General features: G+C 41.5%; 1 protein-coding gene across 1 annotated transcript in view; it reads right to left on the bottom strand.

The window, feature by feature from the left end:
• Positions 1 to 7,649: 7,649 nt before the first annotated feature.
• LOC148149789 (uncharacterized) overlaps positions 7,650 to 14,341 on the bottom strand; it is a 128,572-nt gene continuing 121,880 nt past the window's right edge. Inside the window, exon 5 of the mRNA XM_087988552.1 lies at positions 7,650 to 9,425. The gene's annotated coding sequence lies outside the window, so the exon portion shown is untranslated. The remainder of the gene's footprint in view (positions 9,426 to 14,341) is intronic.

The following is a 14,341-nucleotide window of genomic DNA, read 5'->3' as shown; positions in this document are numbered from 1 at the left end:
GCTGAAATAGACTCAACTACTTGTGGCAGGACATTCAATTATTGCTGTAGGAATGTTTGCATTCTATCTATTGAGAAAAGATGAGATATGACCTATATTATCTTGAAATGTATCTCCTTCAGGCAGTACATTCTAAGAAAGCGATCATTACAGCAAGATTTTTCTCAAACTATTCTATTAATCTCTAAAGGAATTTTGGTTCCTATCTTTTCATTTAAGAATAAAAACTCAAAATATGTCGAATACAGTGGTAAACAATGATGTTATCCTTTCCGAAATGCATTAGACAAGACAGCTTCACTAGCACAGCTGAGGTGATCATAATGCATGAGCTTTGTGTGTTTCTCTATTGATCAAGGTTCTAAACACTAAGCCATACTTATGATAAAACTACTGAAAGATACAAGTTTGGACAGAACAAAATTGAGCTGTGAAATATTTCCAAATGTTTCATTTCGAGGCTGATTAAATATGCTGAAGATTCAGGAGTGAATTTGGTTTGAGTGATAGAAAATTGGCTGCCCATTTTATTCCGCTGTTCTTTAACTTCTTGCAGCTAAGCTAGGTTTTAATTCACACCATTGCGCAACAATCGATGACCTGCTGCTTGCAGACCTTCACTGTACTTTCTTGCCCCTTAAAGGGGGAAGAATAATGACGAGCATGATGGCTTCATCAGGCAAGAGACTACAAAACAGATTCTTGCTGTCAAGAAACCCTCAAGTTTTCCCTTCTTAAATGTCAGGATCAAATTCTCAGCATCAGGTGGCAGAATGCTTACGAGCATGCGCTTAGATCTTATCAACTCGCACAATTCAACCTAATAACTGAACTAAAAGCAAAGGACTGCGGATGCTGGAAATCTTAAACAAAAACAATGAGCCATGGTAGATTGGGCATCCTGCCAAGTCAGTTCAGGTGTTGAGCCACATTCAGTATTGGGGTATTGGTGTTGGTTTTTCAGGGGTTAGTCCATGGGATTGTCAAGATTGCAAACAGCTAAAGTCTGGGATTAGCCTATTGTATTTACTCACTGGGGAAATGGCCATGGTTGGAGGTGACATTTGCAGGTAGAGGGGCAGGACCTGGTAGTGCACTGGAGCAGACTGCCAGTCTTGAAGGACAGGGTGGAAGTTCTATTGCACAGACTAAATTATACCTTCCACAAGAGCATAAAATGAAACTCTGTTGTGTAGGATATTGGGCTCAGGAATCCCTTTAATACAACTCTGTAATCTGCCCAACCTCCCTCACAGACCATGATATATCCAGCACAGACTGGCTGAGGTTAATCCAGTCATTCTTCAAAAAGTATTGTTTCTCAGCTGAAGCAAGCATAAAAGGTAGCAGGGGCAAGAGGTTTCTCAGGATCAAGAAGAACTACAGGCATACTCCCACCTCTCTAATAACCTGAATGCGCAATAAACTATATTGAAATTCCAAGCTTTGGCTCCTCAACTGCACATAACTATTGAGAGTAAACTTAGCATTAGTTTTGTGGATCTCAGTATAAAGCTTATCTATTTTACCAAGCTAGCTTTGCAAGATATGATTAACATGGTTTGTGAGGTTAATGAGTTTAAAAATTGAATCAGGAGATGGTCACACAAGATTAAGAATCACACACCACCATGTTATAGTCCAACAGTCTAATTGGATGCACACCAGCTTTCGGAGCGCCGCTCCTTCATCAGGTGATAGTGGAGGACACAATTCTAAGGCACAGAATTTATAGCAAAAATTTACAGTGTGATGTAACTGAAATGAAACATTGAAAAATACCTTGATTGTCTGTTGAGCCTTTCATCTATTTGAATACCATGATAGTTTCACTTCTTTCATGTGTAAATCACAAAATCTTTTTTTAAAAAGTTGCATTCTCAGGTTAGCTGTAACAATGAGTGTTAGCTAGACAATATGTTGAAGGTATTAAGCCCCCTGTGTTCTCTGTCTATGACATGATGTTTAGATTGATTCTAATCTGAAAAGTGAGACAACAGAGTTTTACATGAATTCATGCAGTTTTTAAGCAAAGTAAAATGTAACTCTGCAAGTACAAATTCACCCCACAAAATATATATGTACATGTGGGTCTTTGTCTGTTTGTGTGTGTGTGTGTGTGTGTGTCTGTCTGTCTGTCTGGGTTGGGGGTTGTGAGTGTGAGAGAGAGTGTATATGTGTGTGTCGTGAGTGTAGAGTATGTTAAGTCTGTGAGGGGGTGCATGTGAGTATGGGAGTGTGTGTGCGTGTCTGGGGTGGGGGGTTGTGAGTGTCTGTGAGAGAGAGTGTATATGTGTGTGCATGAGTGTAGAGTGGTCTAGGTCTCTGAGAGGATGCCGGTGTGAGTGTGGGAGTGTGTGTGTCTGTAAGGGTGTGTGTGCGTGTCTGTGTGCGTGTCTGTGTACATGTGTATGTATGTGTGTGTGTATAGGAGTGTGTGTGCGTGTGTGTGTAGGAGTGTCTGTGTGTGTGTATAGTGCAATCGTGGTCACCTGTAATGTGACATGAACCCAAGGTCCCGGTTGAGGCCCTCCCTATGGGTGCCGAACTTAGCTATCAGCCTCTGCTCGGCCACTTTTCGCTGCTGCTTGTCCCGAAGTCCGCCTTGGAGGATGGTCACCCAAAGGTCCGAGGTCGAATGTCCTGGACCACTGAAGTGTTCCCCAACTGGGAGGGAACATTCCTGTCTGTTGATTGTTGTGCGGTGCCCATTCATCTGTTGTCATAGCCTTTGCTCCGTTTCCCCAATGTACTATGCCTCAGGGCATTCTTGCCTGCAGCATTGGCAATGTTGGCTGAGTCACATGACTCTGTTATCTCACTTTTCAGATTAGAACCAATCTAAACATCATGGCATAGACAGAGAACACAGGGGACTAACACCTTCAACATACTGTAGAGCTAACACTCATTGTTACAGCTAACCTGAGAATGCAACCTTTTTAAAAAAGGGTTTTGTGATTTACACATAAAAGAAGTGAAACTATCACAGTATTCGAACAGATGAAAGACTCAACAGACAATCAATGTATTTTTCAATGTATAACTTCAGTTACATCACACTGTAAACTTTTGTTATAAATTCTGTGCCTTAGAATTGTGTCCTCCACTATCACCTGATGAAGGAGCGGCGCTCCGAAAGCTAGTGTGCTTCCAATTAAACCTGTTGGACTATAACCTGGTGTTGTGTGATTTTTAACTTTGTACGCCTCAATTCAACACCGCCATCTCCAAATCGTCATACAAGATGGAATTGTCTTTTCGGACAGAGAATGCAATTCCAAACAAGTCATGTAGGCAAGGCTATAAAAGATGGACTCATGGGATGATCAAGAGTGAGAACCCTGGGACAAATATTTGCTGTTATTACATTGTTAGTTCTTGATACCATTGGTCAGGATTTGGACAATTTTACCTTTAGCATTAGAGTCGCCAGTAGCCTGCATCTTGGCTACAAACATCAATTTAAAGATGTATGCTTTCTTGATGATGTAGGTAATCTGCAGTCACCCAATTTGTAGAGAGAATAACCAATGTTTGGTAGTTACATTGCAATACATCCTTTTGATGTTTAAAGATACTCCACATCTTTCTGATGTTGGAACTTAAGGCAACCTCTTCTCTGGTATGCATCGGGGATTTTGAAGATTTTGATTATTGTTCTTAGCATCTTTCAGCTGAGAGAGACCAAGGTAGCTGCAAGTCTCCTGTCCAAATGCAGACTCACCTTCCACAGTTTACTGAGTACATCTGGCCTGTTGTTCCTGTGCCTCTCTCTGCAGGTTGACCGTGTTTCTTATGGCCTGGCCCAATGATTGAGTTCTGCCTGGGACTGAACATGCATCTGGTCTCCAGCAGTCTTCCAAGTATCAGAGATCTCAGGTGTTTCTTCCTTCACAGGCTGTCAGTGATGTGCTGACCAGATCGTGCCCGCTTATATAATTGAGAAAAACAACATTGCTATGACCAAGACTGTTCTCACTACTCCACAGGTCACAACATGCCAAACAAATTACCCTTAACATGCCAAATTGCAAGGCTAGCAGATACAAAGGAATACTACCTTCTACAAGTTCTTGTCCAAGCCACTCCGCATTCTGATTTGGAACTATATCTCCATTCCTTCTGTGTCAAAATCCTGGAACTCCTTCACTAATAGCATTGTACCTGCACCAACTGGATTGCAACAATGCAAGAAGGCAGCTTACCATCACCTTGTCAAGGGATGGGCAATAAATGGTGGCCCAGCCAGCAAAGCCCACATCCCATGAATGAATGAAAGAGAATATAAATTTAATTGCTTTACCATGGATAATCATATGTTTTTGCTATATCTGACTTGGAGATATAGAGTCAAATATAACAATAAGGTTTCTTCAATAAAACAGATATTAATGGTTCATGAGAGAACAAATCACCCTCACGTATACACACAGGAAAGGAATCTGCCAGTTTTGCATTAACAAATTTATTTTATGAAGCAACCTAATAATGCCAACCCTAACAAATTACTAATTGGGTGAAAATTGACATTTGTTATTTCATTGACTTTTCTGTGATCTCTGCAGAACCTGGTTGAGTCATCTAGTTTAGATAATAACACACCTGGCAAACTCTAGCTGCTTTGACTGGATTCAATTTGATAGTTTTCCAACATGCGTTGGATTTATGTGTTCACCTGGACCTGCTTCGCTGGGTCCCAGAGATAAGGAATCTGTTTTATCGGAGAGGTTTCTCAACATCCACATCATGTATGATTAAGTCTTTGCACCCTGGTTTTCCCCTATAGATCCCTTTAGTTCTGTGAATATTCTTATTAGTTTCTCCTGTTCTACACCAAAATATGAAAGGAAGACCCAATGGTGGCTTTCTGCGACTTTTCCATAGCCGACATTCAACTGTCTGCCCAATGGTGAGGAGCTTAGAGGAGTTGGCAACATGGGAGGTGTGTCTACACCACACAGAAGCACACACCATGCCCACCCCCTCAGTGTCTCCTGCTAATCAGATAGTACAGAGCTCTATTTGAGAATTGCCCAAGCTTCCTCCCATCACAGTCTCACTGCCTTTATGAACTGATATGCCTGTATTTACATATTCTCCTCCTGGCAGGAAAATTGTTTTAACATATTGATAGTTCACAGATAATTCTTCTTCGAATGATCTGGAGAATTATCAAATAATTTACTTCCTCAATTCTTTTGACTAGCCAACATGCACTACTGAAGTATGCTTATATTGATTCACCTGGAAAGGTGGTAATATGTAAATTGTCTGCCCTAGTTGAAATGTTTGGAATATGTCACGTTTATCTGCCTATTTCTTCAAGGTTGTTTGCAAAGCTTTTAAGTTGTTTTTGAGCTCCCATGAGCTACTGTCAGATTACTGATACATGGTCTGACATTGAAGATCTGTCCATCTCCTCATGAATGTTTTTGAGATTAGTTTTTAATGTTGATAGATTATTTCAAAGGACTAAAACCAATAGATTCATTAGGTGATTCTCAGGTGTCAATGAAAAGGAATTTCAGTCTCTATGTCCCATTCATGAGGATATCCATGATAGCTTGCCTTAATCACCATTTTGAGGATGTGATGGTCCCAATGTAAAGCTCCTTATGCCTCTGAGTGACTACATTTTGGACTTTAATTGTGCTACAAGCAGACTATTCATAACTCCTGAAAAACTCTAGACATAAAATTTGAATTTGGTGGTGCAATTTCCAATGAATGTTTAGTCATGATTTTTCATCAATGATGTTTCCTAGTTTCTGCTAGAGCTTGTATAAAGGAAGAAACATAATTAGTTGCTGAAAATGGAGGAAAACTTTGAGCACTGCTTTAGCATTTTTGTTTATTTCACGAGATAATGTTATCCATGGATGTGTGCAACATTGCTGACACCAAAAGAGTGACCCTCATCTTCCCAGTCTCTTCAACTGTACTTTCCTCAAATGAAGCAAGGAGCCTGATGTCCAACACCCCCCTCTTCAACAGCCCCCTCTCCTCAAAACTGATCTTGGCTCTTTCAGTCTCGTTGTGGGCACATTTTTATCTGGAATTGAGAAAAAGCGAAAGCTGGAGCATGGTGGGAATGGGAAGTGGAGTAGTTTAAAATCATGCAAAACTCTGCTGAATGGCAAGGCATCCCCGATGAGTGAGTAGGAAGCAATGTGGGCAGGAAGGTTTTATGGAGAAAGTGAGAACTGCATATGCTGGAGATTAGAGTTGAGAGTGTGGTGCTGAAACAGCACAGTTGATCAGGCAGCATCCGAGGAGCAGGAGAATCTGCGATTCGGTCATAAGTCCTTCATCAGGAATGAGGCTTGTGGGCTGGGGAGCTGAGAGGGGGTGGAGCTGAGGTGAAGGGTGCTGAGAATGCAATAGGTGAATGAAGGTGGGGTTGAAGGTGAAAGGTCGGAGAGGAGGGTGGAGCGGATAGACGGGAAGGACAATAGACAGGTCAAGAGGGTGGTGCTGAGTTGGAAAATTGAGACTGGAATAAGGTGGAAGGAGAGGAAATGGGGAAACCGGTGAAAACCACATTAATCCCATATGGTTGCAGTATCCCCAGGCAGAAGATGAGGCTTTCTTCCTCCAAGTATCTGATAGTTAGTGTTTGGCGATGGAGGAGGCCCGAAACCTGTATGTCCTTGATGGAGTGAGGGGGTAGTTAAAATGTTCAGCCATGGGGTAATGGGGTTGGTTGGTGAGGGTGACCCAGAGATGTTCTCTGAAACAATCTGTAAGTTGACGTCCTGTCTCCCCGATGTAGTGGAGACCACATTGGGTGCAACGAATTCGGTAGATGACATTTGTGGAAGTACAGGTAACTTTCTGTCAGATGTGGAAGGATCCTTTGAGATCTTGAATGGAGATGAGGGGAGAGGTGTGGGTGCAGGTTTTGCACTTCTTGCAGTAGCAGGAGAAGATGCTGTGAGTGGTGTGTGGGCTGGTGGGAGGCGTGGATCTGACAAGGGGGTCACGGAGGGAATGGTCTCTCCGAAGTCCTTTTGTGGCCATGGTGTATGTGATGCTGAACTTTGTAGTCTGTCATGCATGGTGAGATGTAGTTAGAGTGAGTCATGTCCATGTCAGTGTGAGGGATCAGATGGTGTCACTTCCTATTACAGAGAATGGATTTATTTTCTTGTGGCATGGCTTTCCATCACTCATCCTGAACAATTCTTGCCGCAATCTCTGCTCAGGCTGGACAGGCCTGTTAGCCTGGCCAAATGATGGGGTCAGCCAGAACGGGGGTTGGCTGTTTCACAGTGACTCCACCCACCTGTGTCTGGTTGGCAGTCTCTGTAAACCTTGAAGCCAGTTTTTCCGTATTCTGATCTACTGCTTGATATCTCGGGGCTGAGGAAATGTTCCCAGCTTGTAGAGTCTGAATGTGCAGCTGACCTTTAAGTGTGGCACTGCAGCCTTCCAACCATGAAAGGCACACCATTAGCAAAAAGCTTGTATTCACTCATTGTGCAATTCGCTAACTCGCTCGATGACTTCTCGCTGGCATAGATAATGAGACGAGAAGCACATGATCACAAGATAACTTAGCCAAACCAATGGCAGATATTACACGATCCAACACTCTCCTTGCCATTCTTCAACAACAAATGTGGAAATTCCATCCATAATTTCTTTTCAGGCCTTTATTTATTGCTTGGGTAAAGAACTGGATATAGACCAAACACATCATATGAATGAAGCTGCTTATCAGTCACACTTATTCAAATGTTTTCATCACTGCTTGCTCTGTTACTTTTTATGACATTTTCAGTTGCTGTGTAGGATGCTGCTAACACTAACACATATCAGTTAAAGGGTAAGATGGAAAAAGCACAGCAATTACTAAAACTTCTAACGTGCTCGTCATTTTCAAAGGATGGTTAAAATGAACTCACACTCCAAAACATAAGAAGCAATTTGTATGTATATTAAGAACCTAAATAAAATGAAGGTCAATAAACTTATAAAGGCAACAGAAATTTTAATTTTAAAGTTAATATGTAAGTGCTATAAGCTCTGCAAATCTTTCATTTTAAGCTTCCTAAGTTTCAAAATATTAGCATGAACAGATAAGTATAACCAATTTGCAATACGTTTTCGAGCACTTTAATTAACCATTACTGCTTGCTCACATAGTTTTCATTGTCACTCTTTATTAACAGTCCACGAGTCATTTATTTCACACCATAAGTCTTACATCACAATATTCTCGTTCAGTTGATGGCAAATCATTTCTGTATATTTTTAAACCCTAATCCCTGGAGATTTGGATTCAAGGCAGATCATTTATAAACAGGGAAGATTTGCTCGCGCAATAAAAAGGAAGACGGTCCAAAAGGAATTTGAAATCTGTTTGCTGCTGCTGTTCAGAGTAAAGCCTAATTCTTTGACATTCCTTCACTACGGTAATGCTTATGTGCACTGCACTAATTAAATTGAACAGCAAACAATTTTCCCAGATTAGACTTCCCCGACTGAATTTCGGCAAATTACATTTAACAGCGCTCGCTCCAGAATGCCACTGAAGTATTTATTCTAGTGCCATGCCCATAAACTGACCATCCTGTCCATAATTGCTCACAGAAAATGTTATACAATCGATTAATTCACATGTCCTGTCGTGGTTTGTCAGTGCAAATCTCACATAACATGGGAATATTGAGGTCAGGATGCTGAACATGAACCATACAATCTTTCAGAAAGGAAAACTGGCTGATGATTACACAGTAGCCTTGGGGAGCAGCAATAAGTAGCAGACCTTTTGTCAAGCTGACTTCACTTTCGGGTATACCTCTTGAGAAATTTCTTGACGGCTCAGATGTAATTTTCTGCAGATATTAAATTATAGAATTTCTAAGGTGGTTCTACCAATTTCCATGCCAAATCTTTGATAAAAGGTTTGTTGAAGCCCTAGAGGAAAAGTAGGATGCATCAACTGACTGGAGCTTCGACCATAGTCTGTGAATGTGCAAGGAGGAGACTAGAAGGCTCTAAAGTGAATTCTACTCCCATTTCTTCATGTGAAACTTGCTGGACATGTACAAAGAAGGGAGCAGCACAATGCAAAATGCCACTGGTAGCCTTTCCTTTGAGTGATGTTGCAGGAATTCACCAAAAGTGCTCACAATGATAAGCAGGTGACTCCAACAGAACATTACTCTTTGGAGAAGACACTAGTAGTGGTAGTGTCCCTACCTCTGAGCAAGGAGGCCTTTTTTGAAGTCCCACCTGTTGCATAGGTGTGTAATAATATCTCTGAATCGGTGGATTAGGAAATGTCTGAAGAAGGCAATAAAGGCTCTTGTGGCACAATGGTGATGTCCTGAACTCTGTTCCAGGAGACCCAGGTTCCTGTCCCACCAGCTGCACAGGTACCTAACAGCAACTCTGAACAGGTTGCTTAAAAATACCTGGAGGAGGGACAAAGAAGAAAAAAAAATCAATGGAGAAGGCACTAGGGGCTCTTGTGGTGTAATGGTAGTGTCCTTACCTCTAAGTCAGGAGATTGAATGTTCAAGTTCCATCTGCTCCATTTCAGAATATCTAAGGAAATTTGGCAAATTAGCCCAACAATTGGCTGAGTGGCAGAAAGGGGTCGTACAGGGATTAATGTTGGGGCCCTTTGCTATTTGTGATTTATATAAATGATTTAAACTTAAATGCAGGAGGGCTAATCAGTATATTCACAAATACTACAAAAATTGTGGAGTGATCAATAGTAAAAAGGTTAGCCTTAGACTAAAAGAGAGATCATCAGATGGGCTGATCGATGGCAAATGGAAATCAATCTGGATAAGTGAGTAATGATGCACTTGGGCAGTACAAACAAGGCATGGGAATACATGACGAATGCTAGGAACGTGGAAAGCACCAATCGGGGAATTGGGGGACCTCGGTGTACATGTTCACTGCTGTTAAAGTATCAGGACAGGTGGATCAAATGGTTAAGAAGGTGTATGGTATATTGATTTATTAGTCAAAGCACAGATTTTAAGAGCAGGGAGGTTATGCTTGAACTGTGTAAAATGTTGGTTAGTCCACAGCTAGAGCATCGTGTGTTGTTCTAGAATCGAGAAAGTGTGGCCCTGAAAAGACACAGCAGATCAGGCAGCATCTGATGACATAACAGATTAGATTAGATTTCCTACAGTGGGAAAACAGGCCTTTCGGCCCAACAAGTTCACATCAGCCCTCTGAAGAGTAACCCACCCAGACCCGCTTATCTCTGATTAACACTATGGTCAATTCATCTGACTGCACATCTTTGGACTGTGAGAGGAAACCAGAGCACCCAGAGAAAACCCACGCAGACACGGGGAGAATGTGCAAACTCCACACAGACAGTTGCCTGAGGCTGGAATCGAACTTGGGTCGCTGCTGCCTCACAGCACCAGAGACCCAGGTTCGATTCCAGCCTTGGGCAACTGTCTGTGTGGAGTTTGCACATTCTCCTTGTGTCTGCGTGGGTTTCCTCCGGGTGCTCTGGTTTGAGTCTACATTTCGGGCATAACCTTTCTTCAGGACTGGGGAGGGGGAAGGGGGCGGAGAAAAATGTCCTAGAATCCACATTATAGGAGGGATGTGATAGCACTTGTGGGGGACAAGGAAATTTATCAAGATGATATCTGGACCGGAGAGTTTCCATTATGAAGTGACATTGGATAGACTGGAGTTATTTTCCTTTGAGCAGTGGAGATTGAGAGGGGACATGATTGAGATGTATAAAATGATATTGGGGGTAGTTAGGGCAGACATGAAGAGACTTTTCTCCTATGCCCCAGGGGGCATAGATTTGAGGTTGGAGCAGAAAGTTTACAGGAGATTTGAAAAATGTTTCACCCAGAGGGTGGTTGGAATCTGGAACTCACTGCCTGTCAGGATGATAGAGGTAGAAACCCTCATGACATTGAAGAAGTATTTAGATGTACATTTAAGAGTTCATAGCAACCAAGACTATGGGCTAAATGTTAGAAAACTGGGATTAGAATAGCAAGGTGGCTGTTTTTGACCAGTGTAGGTATGTTGCACTGAGATGCCTTTTTGTCCTGTGTTGTAGATGCCTATGACTCTATAACAGGTTGTTCAGAAAATATCTGGGGAAAGCATTGATGCCATAAATCAAGATGGCCTTATCACAAGGGCTGCTTTATTTTATGTTAAATTGGATGAACTCCACACCTCTGAAAAATTGATTAACTGCCCAGCTCTCAATCACTTGAAATGATACTCTCAGAAATCGAAAGACAGTTTGAAATGATGGTGTGATATGAAAGGTTAAGGAAATCATCATCCTCAGGATATAGTTAGAACCTCTGGGAAACTAATCATGGCTTCAGGTCTTCATGATACAGCTCTCCAAGCATTATTCTAAGTCAGTGGCATCATGTTAGTGGTAACTCAGTTGACAGCACTCTTCCTTTGAGTTGTAAGGTTCAGGGTTCAAGTCTCACTCCCTGCCATGAGCACAAAAACAAAGCTTGTTAAAGGTATTGTCTATTAGTTGAGACATTGGGTAGATTACGACCAGGTTGGAGGGGTGGCAAGTAAGCTCCCCTCTTTTCAGATGGATGAAAAAATACTTAAACTCATTTTCTCAGGAAAATCTTCATTGTATCTGTATGATCATTGGCATTTTTGTGCTGGAAATATTATTTGCATACCATTACTTGCCAGTAATTATTATGCTGTGTTCAGCAATTCTGCAAAATTTCCAAATATGTTTCACTAATGTTGACCAAGATGAAATTAATCTATTAAAGACTTCTTAAGATATAAACCAGAATCAAGTTTAATGTATTGTATGTATGCAATGACTATAGAAAGGCAAACACTTACCAAATAAGGACTTTTCTTGGGTTATTTGAATTCTTCAAAATACCTCAAGCGTTAAGTGAAATGTTTTCATGGTTTCCCTTGCCAAAGTGGAGGCTTACATTAAAGTATTATTTAGTTTTGCTCAATGATTAAGTGATCAGTTACATGAGATGACTTGCAGGAATGCCAAATGAAAATTGCTCCAGAATGATAATTTCAAATTATTCCATTCTCAGCCTTTTGTGAGCATTTTTGGGAAGGTTGTCTGCCACCACTTGCTGGACAGTCACTGTTTTATTGACATTGCAATGCCAATGGATGTATAACTTGAGTGCAACATGCAACTGACACTATTAAGGTTTTAATCCTGACAATATTGCAGATCAGTAGATAGGCCTGATCACTCTTGTAATAGTACTTAATATTTCTTAGAGGACTTAGGTTTCGAAGGATTATGGAAAAAGGATTTTTTTTCCGGCTTTACAGGGTAGCCCTCAGTGCTTTCGTCAAAACAAAAATCATTGCAAGTTGACTGTGGACAGAGGAGGTTTTTATAACAAAGTTTCCTCGAAATCACAAGACCAGTGAAAAAATCATGGTCCATGGTACCAGCATAGCACAAGCAACTTCTTCCCGTTTTGCTTCATCTTGCAAAATCTCTGATGTCCAATGTCCAATGGATAAACTGAATAGGCTCTACCCACCCTTGGTTCAGGTTCTCTAAAAGATAATCTATCGGTATTGGGAATTCTTCTGATACCAACATCAAGTGTCCGAAAAGTCTGTGGACAATAATCAGAGGTAATGCTTTGGATTTGGTATCCCATCTTCAGAACCCTTCCGACCCTTGTTCTGAAGAAAGGTCACTGGACTTGAAACATTAACTCTGATTTCCCTTCACATTTGCTGCTAGATCTGCTGAGACTGTCCAGCAATTTCTATTTTTGATTAAATTTCACCACCTGCCATATGGGAACTAGTGGTAGTGTCTCTGCCTCGAGGTCAGCAAGCCTGGCTTCAAGCCCTACTTGTTGCAAAGTTCAGTCATAGAAGGTTGACAAAAAATATCAGAATAGCTTTAAGAAGGTCAATATAATCATCACATTCCAGTATGTGATGCAGAGGATTGGTGCCATCGTTGGTAATGTTTGTCTGACCTAGTACATAGAATGTCAATCCACTGGTTAGGACATGACTTTCTAAACTCCAAACACCCAGTGAAACAGGAAGGTCATATCAGGGAAGCACCTAACTAACTGCAGATGGCTATCTAATATAACAAATGCAATATACAGAATAATATTAGGCAAAACATCTCTCCCTCTATCAGAAGTAACTTCTGGTGCTTAAGTTCATGATCAATCGAGTAAGAGCTTATTGCCTTGTCCCTCATGGCAAGCTGATAAAGAAGGAGAAGTCACATGGGATCGGCAGTGAGCTGGTAAGATGGACACAGAACTAGCCTGGTCAGAAAAGATAGAGAATAGCAGTGACTGGAGATCTGCTCTGGTGTTCCACAGGGATCAGTGCTGGCACCTTGTTGTTTGTAATGTATATTAATGATTTGAAGAAGCATGTCGGTGATCTGATTAGTAAGTTTGCAGATGACACAAAGATTGGGGAAGCTGTGGATAGTGAAGAGGGTACAGCAGGATATTAACAGGCTGGAGGGTTGGGCAGAGAAATGGCAGATGGAATTTATTCTGGACAAATGGGAGTTGATGCATTTTAGCAGATCTAATGCAGGAGGGAAGTATACAGTAAGTAGCAGAACCCTTAGAAGCATTAACATACATATAAGCGTAGAGGTTCACAGTTCCCTGAAAGTGGAAACACATGTGGATAAAGTGGTCAAGAAGGCATATAGCACATAGTCATCAGTCAGGGCATATAATATTAGATTAGATTACTTACAGTGTGGATACAGGCCCTTCGGCCAACAAGTCCACACCGACCCTCCAAAGAGCAACCCACCCAGACCCATTCCCCTACATTTACCCCTTCACCTAACACTACAGGCAATTGAGCATTGCTAATTCACCTAACCTGCACATTTTTGGACTGTGGGAGGAAACCGGAGCACCCAGAGGAAACCCACACAGACACGGGGAGAACTGCAAACTCCACATAGATAGTTGCCTGAGACGGGAATTGAACCTGGGTCTCTGGCGCTATGAAGTAGCAGTGCTAACCACTGTGCCACCGTGCCACCCAGTATAAAAACTGGCAAGTTATATTGCAGCTGTATAGAACTTCAGTAAGGCCACATTTGGAATATTGTGTACAGTTATCTTTGCCACACTACCAGATGGATGTGGAGGTTTTGGAGGGGTACAGAAAAAGTCACCAGAATGTTGCCTGGTTTGGAGTGTATTAGCTGTGAGGAGAGATTGGAAAAGTTTGGTTTATTTTCACTTGGACATCAGAAGCTGAGGGGCGACCTAATAGAAGTTTACAAAATTATGAGAGGCATGTATTGAATGGATAGTTGGACTCTTGTTTTCAAGATTAG

The sequence above is a fragment of the Chiloscyllium plagiosum genome, unplaced genomic scaffold, assembly GCF_037043375.1.
Source record: "Chiloscyllium plagiosum isolate Xiang-an unplaced genomic scaffold, Cpla_swu_hap1 HiC_scaffold_6, whole genome shotgun sequence".
Classification (NCBI taxonomy): domain Eukaryota; kingdom Metazoa; phylum Chordata; class Chondrichthyes; order Orectolobiformes; family Hemiscylliidae; genus Chiloscyllium; species Chiloscyllium plagiosum.
This window is presented reverse-complemented; position numbering and strand designations above follow the sequence as displayed.